Genomic DNA, 9,951 nt, shown 5'->3' with positions numbered 1-9,951 from the left:
GGGTAATTTATGAAGAAAAGAGGTTTAATTGACTCACAGTTCTGCAGACTTAACAGGAAACATGACTGAGAGGCCTCAGGAAACTTACTGTATTAGTCTCTTTTTGCACCACTAATAAAGACATACCCAAGATTGGGTAATTTATAAAGAAAGGAGGTTTAATTGGCTTATAGTTCCACGTGGCTGGAGAGGCCTCACAATCATGGCAGAAGGCAAAAAACACATCTTACATGGTGGTAGATAAGAGAGAATGAGAGCCAATCAAAAGTGGAAATCTCTTATAGAATCATCAGATCTCATGAGGCTTATTCACTACCTCAAGAACAGTAAGGAGGTAACCGCCCCATGATTCAGTTATCTCCCACTGGGTTCCTCCCACAACTTGTGGGAATTTTGGGAGCTACAATTCAAGATGAGATTTGGGTGAGGACATTGCCAAACCTAATCACTTACAGTCATGGCGGAAGGTGAAGGGGAAGCAAGCACCTCTTCACATGGTGGCATGAGAGAGCGAGAGAGCTAAGGGGGAAGTGCCACACACTTTTAAACCATCAGATCTCATGAGAACTCACTCAGTATGATGAGAACAGCAAGAGGGAAATCCACCCCATGCTCCAATCACCTACCACCAGGCCCCTCCTCCAAGTCGACATGAGATTTGGGCAGGGACACAAATCCAAACAGTACCAGATGGGATATATGGGCAGGAAAAGGGATGTTGTTCAGGGAGAAAGCAAGTGTGCTTAGATCAGTGTAATATTAATAAATACTGAATAAACAGCTGGAGGTGAGGGGAGATCTTCATTAGTAGAATTACACGACTTCTATTGTAAATGCTACCATTGTGGATAATTTCAAACTACCAATGTGAAGTTAACCAGCTTGCAAAACCTCTGACAATTTATCAATGGACTCTTCTAAGTAGGTGAAGGCTGGCCCCTGCACACCATTGCTTGGTTTGAATATGCTGAATATGCTGAATTCAAGGTGACTAGTAAGAATTACAGGTCTGTTGATCCACTGAGAAGCTGGGCCAAAGCAGGATCTTCAAAGACTCAATGGTCTGCTGTATTTGGGGAAGATGGCACTGAGTAGGTAGCCTCCAGGTCTTATGGCCCTATTCAACTGAAGCAGCTCTGCGTAAAATCTGTTTATGCTCAAACAGTATGCACCACTTCACCAGTTTAGAGGCACCCAATAAAACAGTATTACAGTTGATATCCAAATTGAAAGCTAAATTCAGATTCGCGGAATGCTGAAGAGTTAATCCTTCCAAGTAGCCCTGAGTATACTCAAGTCTCTTAGGCTGATGCTTGTTACCATATTTCTCGTAACCGCTTACTGCCACCTGCTGGGCAAAGAGATGTAGCACTCAAGGACAAATTGCATCTCAAGAACAAATTTAACCCTAAGCAGCTGTAACATCCAGTTCTTGGTCCTGCGGTGTCACTACAGTTGTTAAGACAGAAGCTGTTAAAAAATGACAGTCTAGACAGTTCAGAGAAATGTCCCCAGTGGCAGCTGCAGCCATTGCCAGTCATTCTGAGAGCTTCCACGTGACTGGTGAAGGTCCCATTGATTGGCCCAGACTTCAGTGATCCCTGAGGTACAAGGGAAGGCATTTCTCCCCATATGATGCTCCTCTCAGTGTTCAAAGATCCCAATGGATACTCCAACACCCAAGCCAACGTCTTGGTTCCCCAAAAATTCCCACGGCATCTGCATATCTAGTTCATGGGCACTCCTTACATCAAATACCCCTAACATTTCCTAAACTAAAAATATCCAAGGATGATACTTCACTGAGATCTAATATTTAAAAGACTTTGCATTGTCTATTATACAAAAACATAATTACAAGAGCTAAATATAGTTGCTGACTTACTTTTCTTACTTTACAAGGAAGAGGACTTCATTATGAGAAGAAAGAAAAAACACTCAGGGCCGGGCGCGGTGGCTCAAGCCTGTAATCCCAGCGCTTTGGGAGGCCGAGGCGGGCGGATCACGAGGTCAGGAGATCGAGACCATCCTGGCTAACACGGTGAAACCCCGTCTCTCCTAAAAATACAAAAAATTAGCCGGGCGAGGTGGCGGGCGCCTGTAGTCCCAGCTACGCGGGAGGCTGAGGCAGGAGAATGGCGTGAACCCTGGGGGGCGGAGCCTGCAGTGAGCCGAGATCGTGCCACTGCACTCCAGCCTGGATGAAAGAGCGAGACTCCTTCTCAAAAAAAAAAAAAAAAACACTCAAAAGAAGGCACAAAAGATATTTCAAAGTTATTGATGGACTAATTATTAATGTAATCACCACTTTTCATATGATTACAACAAGGTGAAATTTATAGCTATTTATGAATATGCTAATATGGGTATTAAAAATTTTTACCAGGAGTGAAATTTTTCTTTGTATTATTTATTATTTTTTCTAGGGGTGTGTGTGTGTGTTTTAATAACTACTATTTAGTATGAATCTTTTGTGAATCACCTGCTCAACATCACGTGTGCTATGGTTTAAATGTGTATCCCAAAACGCATGTATTAGAAACTTAATCCCTAATGCAACAGTGTTAAGAGGTGAGACCGTTAAAGAGGTAGTTAGGCCAGGAGGGCTCCACCTTCACGAGTGGATCAAGGCCATTATCTAGGGAGCTGGTTTGTTATAAAAGGACAAGGTTAGTTCAATTCTTCTCTCACTTGCCCTCTCTTGCCCTTTGCCTTCCTCTGTGGGATGACATAGCACAAAAGCCCTCATTAGCGTTGGCACCATGATATTGGACTTTTCAGCCTCCAGAAATGTGAGCCAATAAAAATTTCTGTTTTTTATTAAAAATTAAAATAAAATAACTATTATTTAATACAAAAATGGAAACTTCGTAAACATAACAACTAACATTCTGATTTAACTTGATTGAGAAAAATTAAATAAAGTGGAGTTTCTTGCACCTTACAGTGGTGGACAAATTCAGTTGTTATATTTGTTTCTAAAAACAGAGAATACTAATATCAACCCCCCCAAAAGAAAACCCTACAGCTAACATCATTCTTCAGGATGAAAGACACTACATTCTTGCTAGAATCAGGAACAAGGCAAAAATGTCCACTCAGCACCGCTTTTCAGCATGGTATTAGAAGTTCTAGCCAGTGCAATAAAGCAAGGAAAGGAAATAAATGGTATGCATATTGGAAAGAGAAAAATAAAACTGTCCCTTTTTGTAGAGAGCATGATTGTCTATCTACAAAAGTCCCAAGGAATCCACCAAAACACCCTCCTAGAACAAAAATTAATTGTATTTCTACATACTAGCAATGGAAATGTGGAAGGTAAAATTTTAGATACAGTAGCATTTACAATTGCTAAAAATATTCTTGAGTGTGAATCTAATAAAAACATGCCAAAAACTACAAAACAGCAATGAAAGAAATCAAAAATCTAAATGAATGGAGAGACATACTGTGGTCATGGATCAGACAACTCAACATTGTTAAGATGTCAGTTCTCCCAAAATTGATATATAGGTTTATTGCAATTACCAGCATAATCCCAGCAAGAATTTTGTTGACAAGGACAAAGACAAGATTATTCTAAAATTTGTATGGTGCTGGGCACAGTGGCTCTTGCTTGTAATCCCAACACTTTGGGAGACCAATCTGGGAGGATGCTTGAGCCCAGGAGTTCAAGACTAGCCTTGGCAAAGTAGGAAGACCCTGTTTATTTATTTATTTATTTATTTATTTATTTAGAGACAGAGTCTCACTGTCTCCCAGGCTGGAGTGCAGTGGCGCCATCTCGGCTTGCTACAATCTCCCACCTCCCAGGTTCAAGCAATTCTCCTGCCTCAGCCTCCCGAGTAGCTGGGACTACAGGTGCATGCCGCCATGCCCTATTAATTTTTTGTATTTTAGTAGAGACGGTGTTTCACCATGTTGCCCAGGCTGGTCTTGAACTCCTGAGTTCAGAAAATCCACCCGCCTTGGCCTCCCAAATTGCTAGGATTACAGGGAACTGCGCCCAGAGCAAGACCCTGTTTCTAAGAATTAAAAAAAAAAAAAAAAAATTAGCCGGGTGTGGTGGTCCACACCTGTGGTCCCAGTCACTCAGGAGACTGAGGCAGGAGAATCTCCTGATCCTGGGAGGCTGAGGCTGCAGTGAACAGTGATCATGCCACCACACTCCAGCCTGGGTGATAGAGTGAGAACTTGTTTCAAAAATAAAATAAGATAAAATGTATATGGAAAGGCAAAGGAACTAGAATAGCTAAAAACAATTTTGAAAAAGATGAATCAAGTGGGAAGACTCACTCTACCCAATTTCAAGACTTACTTTGCTGACACAATAAACAGGTTACATGGTATTGATGGAGGGACAGTGACATAAATCAATAGAACAGGATAAAGAACCCAGAAGTACACCCAGGGAAATACACTGAACTGAGTCTTACCAAAGGTCAAAAAGCATTGTAATGGAGGAAGGATAGCCTTTTCAATATATTGTCCTGCAGCTATTGTATATTCATAGGTAAAAATGTGAACCTTGACCTAAATCTCACACATTATATAAAAATTAACTCAAATTTTTGAATCATAGATTTTAAAGTAAAATGTAAACTATAAAACTTTAGAAGAAATCATAGGCAAACATTTTCAGGACCTGGGGTTTGATGAAGAGTTCTTAGACATGACACCAAAAGCATACTTCATAAAAGAAAAAAAAATAATAAATTAAACTTCATCCAAATTAAAAGTGTTTGTCCTGCAGAAGACCCAGTAAAGATGTGAAAATACAAGCTGCAGACTAAGAGGAAATATTTGCAAACCACATATCTGATAAAGGAGTCATGTCTAGAATTTATAAGCACTCTCAATTTGCAACAGTAAAAAGTTAAACTATTCACTTAGAAGATAGGCAAAAGAGGAAGTATTTCACCAGAAAGCATATATAAATGTCAAATAAGCACATGAAAACATATGCAACATCTAATCCAATTGTGAAATGCAAATTAGGATCACTATGAGCTATCACTGCATGCCTATCAAATCAAATCAATGAAAAATAATGACAATAATGTAAAATAATGCTGGTGAGAATATGGAAACACTAGATGTTTCACACATCGCGGATGGTGATGTTAAGTGTTATGGCCACTCTGAAAAATTGTTTGGCAGTTTCTCAAAAAGAACTAAACATTCACTTACTAATCAACCTAGCAATCATCCTCCTGGACATTTAACTCAGAGAAATGCAGCTTTAAGTCCATAAAAGAACCTGCATATAGTTGTTCTTAGCAGTGTCATATGTAACAGATAAGAACTGGAAATAACTGAAAATGTCCTACAATAGGTGAGTGATTCAACAAACTGTGTACCTCCAAACTAGAAATATAACTCGGCAGTAAAAAAGCAATAAACTATTGATACACGCAGCAACTTGGCTTGATTACAGGAAAGTGTACTAATTGGGGGGAATAAAGTCAATCTCAAAGGGTCACATACTGCATGATTTCATTTATATAACATTGAAGCTACAAGCTATTACAGGTACAAGCTTAGTTTATTCTCTGCATTAGATTTGCATGATTTACTTGTCTGTGTCTCTTTATTAGATGTCATCTCCAGTGCCAATGTCATCCTTTAATAGATGAACATTTGCCAGGGTTTAATGATGCTAGAGGGAGGAGGTTAGTAGTATTGTAAAGCGGTAGCCTTGGAAGATCCCTGTGGTAATGAAATAGTTATATATCTTGATTGAAGTGGTGCTTATCAAATCTAAACATATGGTAAAAGGACATAGAATTATGCATACACTTTTTATCATTGTCAATCAACTCCCTGGTTTTGATGATGTAATCACTGGGGAAACCAGGTAATGGATATACAGAACGTCTGTACTATCCATCTCTGCAATTTCCTGTGAATTTGTAATTATTTCAAAATGAAAGTCTTTTTTTAAAAAAATCCAACTAACAAAAATAGAGAGAGGATGCGCTTTGACAATTAATATATTTATGTGCTATGCATGATTGAATTACCTCTTCTTGGTAAATTCAAAGGGCAAGAAGGCCAGGCGTGGTGGTTCACGCCTGTAATCCCAGCACTTTGAGGAGCTGAGGCGGGTGGATCACCTGAGGTCAGGAGATTGAGACCAGCCTTGCCAACGTAGTGAAACCCCATCTCTACTAAAACCACAAAAATTAGCCGGGTGTGGTGGCAGGTGCCTGTAATCCCAGCTACTCAGGAGACTGAGGCAGGAGAATCGCTTGAACCCAGGAGGGGGAAGTTTGCAGTGACCCGACGTGCCACTGCACTCCAGCCTGGGCAACAGAGCGAGACTCAGTCTCAAAAAATAAAATAATTAAATTTTAAAAAAGACAGGAATCCATCATCATATTAATTATACTCCTGCTGAATCCCTTTACTGCTTCCTTTATGCCCCAATTCTTATACTCTAGTACATAGATGGTTTCTGTTACACTTACAACTCTTTACTACATTTGATTTAATGATTTACATGTCTATATCCCTCTGTCAGTTATTAAACCTGGGTCCGCACAAATGTCATCTTTGAAATCCCAGTGTTTAGCACAACAGTGCATATTAAGAGTTAAAAACAGGTTGGTGAATTAATGAGCTATAGTCAAATAAGTCGTACATTCATTTTAAGAAGTGGAAGAACTGGATTTAATCATTCCACAATGTATACACACATCAAAACTTTACATTGTACACCATAAATATATACAATCTGTCATTTGTCAATTAAAATATTTAAAAGAAATAAATGGAAGAATGTATAAGTGAATAACTTCAGATAATAGCTATGGGAGTTTGGTGTCTTTCTAGGAAATATTTTGATGAATGAAAGCACCTACATTTTAATGACAAGAGCATCTTACTGAGAACGTTCTCTCTCTAGCTGTCCTGGTTCCTTCCCCAAACTGAACAATTCCAAGACTTGCCAGCAGGGGGAGAGCAACTCTTTAGAGATGGCCTCTAACTGTATACTACTCTGCAGCTGTAGGAGTTTGCTATGTTCAATTTTGTCTGATATATAGAGTTAACAATGTTTCTAAAGTAACAATTGTATTTATTGCTGTTGTTTTTAGTATTGCTGTGAAACATAGTCATAACAAACTTGTAAATTCTCCATCTACAATCAGGATGTACCATTTATGCTGTCAACACATCCTCTTCTTCCTCCTCATTAAAAAAAAAATTGTGGTTAACCACAATTTTAAAAAAACCCACATAATATAAAATTTACCATGTTAAACACTTGTAATTATGTGGTTTAGTGGTGTTAACACTGTTGTGCAACAGATCCATAGAACTGTTTCATCTTTTAAAAGTGAAAATCTACAGCCATTAAACAACTCCCCATTCTCCCAGCTCCTCCTAAGCACCATTCTACTTTCCATTCTAGAAATTTGAGTTCTTTGGATGCCTTATGTAAGTGGAATCATACATTGTCTTTTTTGTGAATGGCTTATTTTACTTAGCATAATGTCCTCAAGGTTTATCTATGTTGTAGCATGTGTGAGATGTTCCTTCTTTTTTAAGGCTGAATAATATTCCATAAATATCCCACATTTTATGTATTCATTTATCTGTCAATGGCCACTTGGGGTTGTCTCCACTCCCTGGTTTCTGTGAACAATGCTGTGAACATGGGTGTGCATCTACTACGTCCTTTGAAGTATGGAATCAATATGCACACCCAAATGACCTTTGCCCCAATTCCTTTTTTTTTTTTTTTTTGAGACAGAGTTTCATTCTTTTTGCCCAGGCTGGAGTGCAGTGGTATGATCTTGTCTCACCGCAACTTCCTCCTCCCGAGTTCAAGCGATTCTCCTGCCTCAGCCTCCCAAGTAGTTGGGATTACAGGCATGTGCCACCACACTCGGCTAATTTTGTATTTTTAGTACAGATAGGGTTTCTCCATGTTGGTCAGGCTGGTCTCGAACTCCCAACCTCAGATGATCCACCCACCTCGGCCTCCCAAAGTGCTGGGATTACAGGCGAGAGCCACCATGCCCGACCTCCAATTCTTTATTTTATTTTTTTAAAACAGGGTCTCACTCTGTTGCCCAAACTGGAGTGCAGTGGTATGATCATGGCTCACTGCAGCCTCAAACTCCTGGGCTCAGGGGATCCTCCCACCTCAGCCTCCTGAGTAACTGGGACTACAGGTGCACACCACTATGTATGGCTAATTTGTTTTTGTATCTTTTGTAGACATGGAGTCTTGCTTTGGGGCTTAGGCTGTGTCTCAATTACTAACTTTACAAACAACTGATGGAAAGAAGTAAAACTGGACCTATTATTCTCTGAAATGTTAGATTTATGTCAATTGTATTTCTCAAAGTGTAGACCACTAGCCTCAGAATTACCTAGTGTGTATTTATAAGGAAGAGTACAGACTGTCGTGAGAGTGATGGGCAGGATTCTACCTGTCAGTAGGGTTTACTGAGTTTTATAGACAGTAAGGCTAGAGAACCACAGCCTCAAGCCAAGTTTCCCCAAGCAAACCATAATTAGGTTCATCCAATCCAAGGGAGAGAGGCCAAAGTGGGTTTAAAATGACACATTGTATTATAAGAATGAGCATAGCAGAAGAGTGGCTTATACTCCCTCTTAATTGAAGAAACATCTAAACCTCCTGAAATAAACAGGAGATTCTGAATGCGACAAGCAGAGCCAGAATTGGCTCTGAACTCTGCCCCCCAGCTTTTCAGAACCCTGATTTTTCTCACTAATTCCCTCAAAGATGAAGATAAGCAAATTGACTATATAGGTTTACCTATTCCTTTTCCTGACTACTTTGGGATGGAAATCAGTTGTCTTATTTAGCTAATGCTGCATAACAAATCATATGTTGATTTATTGGCTTTGCACAATTTCCTATTTTTCATGATTCTGTGGCTTGTCTGGGCTCATATAGGTTGTTCTTCTTACGGGCTTTTCTGGGGTTTCTTGTGCCGCAGCAGTCATCTGGCAGCTCTGTTGGGACTGGAGGGCATAAAATGGCCTTACTCTCTCATATGGGGCCTTGGTGCTGGCTGTGAGCCTGGACCTCTCTACTGGATAGTCTCTCATCATTCAAGTAGTTCAACCTGAGCTTTTTTTCATAGTGGTAGGAGCTCCATTTTTGGAACCTAAAGCAGAAGCTGCAAACCTCCTAAGGATGCCTTATAAAATGCAAAATGTCACTTCTGCCACATTCTATTGGCCAAAGCAAGTCCCAAGGCTAGCCTACATTCAGAGGATGCGGAAACAGGCTCTGCTTGTTGATAGGGGGAGCAGCAAAGTCACTTTGCAAAGGAGCATGCAGGATGGAAAGATAAAACAATCGCTACGGAAAATGGTAACTTGATGGGAAAACCGGTGAAACAAGGAAAGGGAAAACAAGGACAGGTACAGTGGCATGCACCTCTAGTCCCAGCTACTTGGGAGGCTGAAGGAGGAGGATTACTTGAGCAGAGGAAAAAAGTAATAGAAAACAGAGTTCACAGAGATGTGATATCTCCTGGGTAGGCGATAAATAAACGGGCCAAAGTATAAGAGCACTCAACACAGGAATTATTTATACCTCAAATGTAGAGGAACTTCCTATGAGACACAATTCCAGAAGAGGAAAACAGCTCAGATATCACAGAAAGTCTGAGGACAACCTCAATCCATCCTTTCTTCTACCCCCAACCTTCCTTTTGGCTTCAGAAAAGTTGATAAGCTACAAAATGTTCCTCCCTGACACTGTAGCTTAAAGAAAGAAACAAATAACTCAGACACAATTTGGAAGATGGTCACCTATCCATCTCAGAGTAAAATAGAATGTCGATTGTGAATAACATAAAAAGAAATGGCATTAAACTCGGTAAATATGCTACAGGGTTAAAACAAGGAAACAAAGGAAGAGAGGAAACAAGGAAGAATGGAATAAAAGAAGGAAGGAGGGAAGAA

The sequence above is a fragment of the Symphalangus syndactylus genome, chromosome 2, assembly GCF_028878055.3.
Source record: "Symphalangus syndactylus isolate Jambi chromosome 2, NHGRI_mSymSyn1-v2.1_pri, whole genome shotgun sequence".
Taxonomy (NCBI): Eukaryota; Metazoa; Chordata; class Mammalia; order Primates; family Hylobatidae; genus Symphalangus; species Symphalangus syndactylus.
The sequence above is the reverse complement of the archived record's forward strand: the minus strand, read 5'-3'. Positions refer to the sequence as shown.